The sequence below is a fragment of the Anastrepha obliqua genome, unplaced genomic scaffold (genome assembly GCF_027943255.1).
Source record: "Anastrepha obliqua isolate idAnaObli1 unplaced genomic scaffold, idAnaObli1_1.0 ptg000254l, whole genome shotgun sequence".
Lineage (NCBI taxonomy): Eukaryota > Metazoa > Arthropoda > Insecta > Diptera > Tephritidae > Anastrepha > Anastrepha obliqua.
This window is the reverse complement of record NW_026562294.1, coordinates 17,501-24,802: the sequence shown is the minus strand read 5'-3', so window position 1 is coordinate 24,802 and position 7,302 is coordinate 17,501. Positions and strand designations below refer to the sequence as shown.

Here is a 7,302-nt window from a genome sequence, read left to right as displayed (position 1 = left end):
AAATATATAATAAAGACATTTCAAATCAAACTGAAATGTATTGAAATGAATTTTTCCCATACATTTTTGACAATGTGAGGTGTGCATGGCAAAAAACACTCACGGTGAAGGCATGTGATATAATATGAAAATATCAAAAGTTAACTAACCAATGATATTGAAGCATATAAATCGAATCATAACTATATGAAACTCGAATTTAAGCCATATTAAACTGGTAATATTGTGATTTTATGCCTGGTTTTCCATACGTTAGTTTAAATAGAAAAAATTTTCGAATATATATACATATATGAAGAATCTATATTCTAATACTAACATGTTATGGAATATAACCTTGGCATATTGGCACTAAAATATATAATAAAGACATTTCAAATCAAACTGAAATGTATTGAAATGAATTTTTCCCATACATTTTTGACAATGTGAGGTGTGCATGGCAAAAAACACTCACGGTGAAGGCATGTGAAATAATATGAAAATATCAAAAGTTAACTAACCAATGATATTGAAGCATATAAATCGAATCATAACTATATGAAACTCGAATTTAAGCCATATTAAACTGGTAATATTGTGATTTTATGCCTGGTTTTCCATACGTTAGTTTAAATAGAAAAAATTTTCGAATATATATACATATATGAAGAATTCATATTAGCTATACTAACATGTTATGGAATATAACCTTGGCATATTGGCACTAAAATATATAATAAAGACATTTCAAATCAAACTGAAATGTATTGAAATGAATTTTTCCCATACATTTTTGACAATGTGAGGTGTGCATGGCAAAAAACACTCACGGTGAAGGCATGTGAAATAATATGAAAATATCAAAAGTTAACTAACCAATGATATTGAAGCATATAAATCGAAGCATAACTATATGAAACTCGAATTTAAGCCATATTAAACTGGTAATATTGTGATTTTATGCCTGGTTTTCCATACGTTAGTTTAAATAGAAAAAATTTTCGAATATATATACATATATGAAGAATCTATATTCTAATACTAACATGTTATGGAATATAACCTTGGCATATTGGCACTAAAATATATAATAAAGACATTTCAAATCAAACTGAAATGTATTGAAATGAATTTTTCCCATACATTTTTGACAATGTGAGGTGTGCATGGCAAAAAACACTCACGGTGAAGGCATGTGATATAATATGAAAATATCAAAAGTTAACTAACCAATGATATTGAAACATATAAATCGAATCATAACTATATGAAACTCGAATTTGAGCCATATTAAACTGGTAATATTGTGATTTTATGCCTGGTTTTCCATACGTTAGTTTAAATAGAAAAAAATTCTCGAATATATATACATATATGAAGAATCTATATTCTATACTAACATTTTATGGAATATAACCTTGGCATATTGCCATTAAAATATATAATAAAGACATTTCAAATCAAACTGAAATGTATTGAAATGAATTTTTCCCATACATTTTTGACAATGTGAGGTGTGCATGGCAAAAAACACTCACGGTGAAGGCATGTGATATAATATGAAAATATCAAAAGTTAACTAACCAATGATATTGAAGCATATAAATCGAATCATAACTATATGAAACTCGAATTTGAGCCATATTAAACTGGTAATATTGTGATTTTATGCCTGGTTTTCCATACGTTAGTTTAAATAGAGAGTTATGGAATATAACCTTGGCATATTGGCACTAAAATATATAATAAAGACATTTCAAATCAAACTGAAATGTATTGAAATGAATTTTTCCCATACATTTTTGACAATGTGAGGTGTGCATGGCAAAAAACACTCACGGTGAAGGCATGTGATATAATATGAAAATATCAAAAGTTAACTAACCAATGATATTGAAGCATATAAATCGAATCATAACTATATGAAACTCGAATTTGAGCCATATTAAACTGGTAATATTGTGATTTTATGCCTGGTTTTCCATACGTTAGTTTAAATAGAGAGTTATGGAATATAACCTTGGCATATTGGCACTAAAATATATAATAAAGACATTTCAAATCAAACTGAAATGTATTGAAATGAATTTTTCCCATACATTTTTGACAATGTGAGGTGTGCATGGCAAAAAACACTCACGGTGAAGGCATGTGATATAATATGAAAATATCAAAAGTTAACTAACCAATGATATTGAAGCATATAAATCGAATCATAACTATATGAAACTCGAATTTGAGCCATATTAAACTGGTAATATTGTGATTTTATGCCTGGTTTTCCATACGTTAGTTTAAATAGAGAGTTATGGAATATAACCTTGGCATATTGGCACTAAAATATATAATAAAGACATTTCAAATCAAACTGAAATGTATTGAAATGAATTTTTCCCATACATTTTTGACAATGTGAGGTGTGCATGGCAAAAAACACTCACGGTGAAGGCATGTGATATAATATGAAAATATCAAAAGTTAACTAACCAATGATATTGAAGCATATAAATCGAATCATAACTATATGAAACTCGAATTTGAGCCATATTAAACTGGTAATATTATGATTTTATTCCTGGTTTTCCATACGTTAGTTTAAATAGAAAAAATTTTCGAATATATATACATATATGAAGAATCTATATTCTATACTAACATGTTATGGCATATTGGTGTTATTGTATTTTATTCCTGGTTTTCTATAGTTAGTTTAAATAGAAATAAATTTTTGAATTCAAAATTTTATATTCTATACTAGCATTACATAGAAATTATCCTCAACTGTTTGTTTCTTGTATAAATACAGGAAATTAAACAGATGATGAAGAGAAAAAAATAAGAAAAACAAAAATTTATAAGAAAAATTAAATTTTAAACAAAGGAAAAGAGGAGAAAATTTTTTCAATCATATATATTTATGATTAAAAAATAGAATTATGAAATTATTAATTTCAATTCAAAGAGAAAAATTATGTAATATATGAAATTATTACATTAAAAATGCATTTGAAAAAAAAGTAAAATGTTATTAAGAATGATAAATTATTTGAAAATTGGCAAATATTAAGAAGAAATATCGTTCTTATATTTTTATATAAAATATATAATATAGAGAACGAAAATTCTTTTTCATAAAAAACGGTTTTTGAATTTTGATAAGAAAAGCTAAAGGGGGGTCGCCCCTTTACTTTTTATATACACCGTAATTTATGAAATTTTCAAATATGAAAAACAAAGAAAAATATATAAATACAAATATTATTCTGGTTGATCCTGCCAGTAGTTATATGCTTGTCTCAAAGATTAAGCCATGCATGTCTAAGTACAAACAAATTAAAAGTGAAACCGCAAAAGGCTCATTATATCAGTTATGGTTCCATAGATCGTTAACAGTTACTTGGATAACTGTGGTAATTCTAGAGCTAATACATGCAATATAAACACGGACCTTATGGAACGTGTGCTTTTATTAGACTAAAACCAAGCGATCATTTGATCGTTAAATTGGTTGAACTCTAGATAACTTGCAGATCGTATGGTCCCGTACCGACGACAGATCTTTCAAATGTCTGCCCTATCAACTTTTGATGGTAGTATCTAGGACTACCATGGTTGCAACGGGTAACGGGGAATCAGGGTTCGATTCCGGAGAGGGAGCCTGAGAAACGGCTACCACATCTAAGGAAGGCAGCAGGCGCGTAAATTACCCACTCCCAGTTCGGGGAGGTAGTGACGAAAAATAACAATACAGGACTCATATCCGAGGCCCTGTAATTGGAATGAGTACACTTTAAATCCTTTAACAAGGACCTATTGGAGGGCAAGTCTGGTGCCAGCAGCCGCGGTAATTCCAGCTCCAATAGCGTATATTAAAGTTGTTGCGGTTAAAACGTTCGTAGTTGAATTTGTGCTTCATACGGGTAGTACAACTATATATTGTGGTATGTACATTACCTTATGTATGTAAGCGTATTACCGGTGGAGTTCTTATATATAATTAATACAATGTATTTTTTATATATTCCTCCTATTTAAACCTACTTCAGTGCTCTTCATCGAGTGTTGTTGTGGGCCGGTACAATTACTTTGAACAAATTAGAGTGCTTAAAGCAGGCTCCAAATGCCTGAATATTTTGTGCATGGAATAATGAAATAAGACCTCTGTTCTACTTTCATTGGTTTTTAGATCAAGAGGTAATGATTAATAGAAGCAGTTTGGGGGCATTAGTATTACGACGCGAGAGGTGAAATTCTTGGACCGTCGTAAGACTAACTTAAGCGAAAGCATTTGCCAAAGATGTTTTCATTAATCAAGAACGAAAGTTAGAGGTTCGAAGGCGATCAGATACCGCCCTAGTTCTAACCATAAACGATGCCAGCTAGCAATTGGGTGTAGCTACTACTATGGCTCTCTCAGTCGCTTCCCGGGAAACCAAAGCTTTTGGGCTCCGGGGGAAGTATGGTTGCAAAGCTGAAACTTAAAGGAATTGACGGAAGGGCACCACCAGGAGTGGAGCCTGCGGCTTAATTTGACTCAACACGGGAAAACTTACCAGGTCCGAACATAAGCGTGTAAGACAGATTGATAGCTCTTTCTCGAATCTATGGGTGGTGGTGCATGGCCGTTCTTAGTTCGTGGAGTGATTTGTCTGGTTAATTCCGATAACGAACGAGACTCAAATATATTAAATAGATGCTTTCAGGATTATGATGTTGAAACTTATATAGCCTTCTTTCATGCGTACATCTTGAATGTACAAGTGTTTGAATGTGTTTATATAAGTGGAGTCGTACCTGTTGGTTTGTCCCATTATAAGGACACTAGCTTCTTAAATGGACAAATTGCGTCTAGCAGTAACGAGATTGAGCAATAACAGGTCTGTGATGCCCTTAGATGTCCTGGGCTGCACGCGCGCTACAATGAAAGTATCAACGTGTATTTCCTAGACCGAGAGGTCCGGGTAAACCGCTGAACCACTTTCATGCTTGGGATTGTGAACTGAAACTGTTCACATGAACTTGGAATTCCCAGTAAGTGCGAGTTATTAACTCGCATTGATTAAGTCCCTGCCCTTTGTACATACCGCCCGTCGCTACTACCGATTGAATTATTTAGTGAGGTCTCCGGACGTGATCACTGTGACGCCTCGTGTGTCACGGTTGTTTCGCAAAAGTTGACCGAACTTGATTATTTAGAGGAAGTAAAAGTCGTAACAAGGTTTCCGTAGGTGAACCTGCGGAAGGATCATTATTGTGTTCCATATCCGTAAGAAAAACAAACAAACAAACAAACAAACAGACAAGCAAACAAACGAACAAAAAGAAAAAAAAAAAAAAAAAAAAAAAGAAAAAAAAAAAAAATTTATATAATTATTTTGAATCCATAATTCTTTTTATTCTTTTTCATTCAATTTGTGATCCATCAATTATATCATATTAAATATAATATATGATGGTACATTTTGTAATGTTTTTTCTTATTTTTTTCTTTTAAAAACCTTTAAACATGAAAATAAAAAGTTGTACTTATTATTCATTTGATTGAATGATAAGTTAATTTGTTCACAATAACAAAAGTGGTATATATTTATTATATTATTATATATACATAAAATGATTAAAAAAATACAAAATAATTGAATCATAATAAATACCACCACTGTATTATTGTTGAACTAAGACATTCGCAACTTAATAAAAATGTTTAGAGTTAAATATATTTGATATATATTATTGAAAGAAAATCAATTTATATATTATTAATATTATTTAATTTTACTCTTTCAATTAATATATGCAAAAAAAAATTGACATTTGTTATAAATAAAAATAAATAAAAAAATACTCTAAGCGGTGGATCACTTGGCTCATGGGTCGATGAAGAACGCAGCAAACTGTGCGTCATCGTGTGAACTGCAGGACACATGAACATCGACATTTTGAACGCATATCGCAGTCCATGCTGTTATGTACATTAAATTCAATTTTAAAGTACTGCTTGGACTACATATGGTTGAGGGTTGTAAGACTATGCTAAATAAGTTGCTTATTCTTTTATAAAAATAATTGAATTTAAGCAAATGTGTATATTATTGGATTTTAAATAATTCATAATATTAATAGCAAAAAAAATAAAGATATATAATGAATTTTATTTATTATATATTCTTTAAAAAAAAAATCCTCTCAAATAAAATGAAATGATGAAAATATTGAATCTAAGTATTCTTTACAAAAAATTTTCATATTATTTATATATATATATAAAATAATAATTTATATATGTAATTAAAAGGAGGAATGTCTAGCATAAAAATTAAATTTTTTATTCTAGGATTGCCTCATTTTACATTATTATTATTTTTATATATTTACAATATATAAAAGGAGAAAAGAAAAATAGAGATGAAAAGATGATATAATTTTTTTATTAAATTGTGAGAAGATAAAAAAAGAATATTAAAACAACCTCAACTCATATGGGATTACCCCCTGAATTTAAGCATATTAATGAGGGGAGGAAAAGAAACTAACAAGGATTTTCTTAGTAGCGGCGAGCGAAAAGAAAATAGTTCAGCACTAAGTCACTTTGTCTATATGTCAAATGTGAGATGCAGTGTATGGAATATCTTAATATCTAGTATGAGAAATTAACGATTTAAGTCCTTCTTAAATGAGGCCATTTACCCATAGAGGGTGCCAGGCCCGTATAACGTTAATGATTACTAGAAAGATATTTCCAAAGAGTCGTGTTGCTTGATAGTGCAGCACTAAGTGGGTGGTAAACTCCATCTAAAACTAAATATAACCATGAGACCGATAGTAAACAAGTACCGTGAGGGAAAGTTGAAAAGAACTCTGAATAGAGAGTTAAATAGTACGTGAAACTGCTTAGAGGTTAAGCCCGATGAACCTGAATATCCATTATGAAAAATTCATCATTAAATAATTAAAAAAATAATGTGCATTTTTTTCATATAAGGACATTGTAATCTATTAACATAATAAAGTATTTATCAAAAGATCATTGGTGATATTAAGTTTATTTAAATTAATTTGCTTTTTAAGCATATTAACATAAAATAAATACTAATGATTTGATAAAGTGTTGATAGATTTTATTATATATAATGCTAAAATTCATTTTTTGAATTTTACAAAAAATTTAATATCTATGATATTAATATTTATTTGTATGCATTTATATGATTAACAATGCGAAAGATTCAGGATACCTTCGGGACCCGTCTTGAAACACGGACCAAGGAGTCTAACATATGTGCAAGTCATTGAGTTATATTAAACTTAATGGCATAATTA

General features: G+C 29.9%; 2 non-coding genes and 1 pseudogene across 2 annotated transcripts in view; all 3 read left to right on the top strand.

Annotated features, from left to right (window-relative positions):
• The first annotated feature begins 3,242 nt into the window (after positions 1–3,242).
• Positions 3,243–5,233, top strand: LOC129252546 (small subunit ribosomal RNA). Its single transcript, XR_008583501.1, has one exon. It is a non-coding gene; the product is annotated as a small subunit ribosomal RNA (ribosomal RNA).
• Positions 5,234–5,824: 591 nt separating this feature from the next.
• LOC129252544 (5.8S ribosomal RNA) lies at positions 5,825–6,005 on the top strand (annotated as a pseudogene).
• Positions 6,006–6,447: 442 nt separating this feature from the next.
• Positions 6,448–7,302, top strand: part of LOC129252543 (large subunit ribosomal RNA) — a 3,987-nt gene continuing 3,132 nt past the window's right edge. The window contains exon 1 of the ribosomal RNA XR_008583499.1: positions 6,448–7,302. This exon is cut by the window's right edge and continues 3,132 nt beyond it. This is a non-coding gene — a ribosomal RNA (large subunit ribosomal RNA).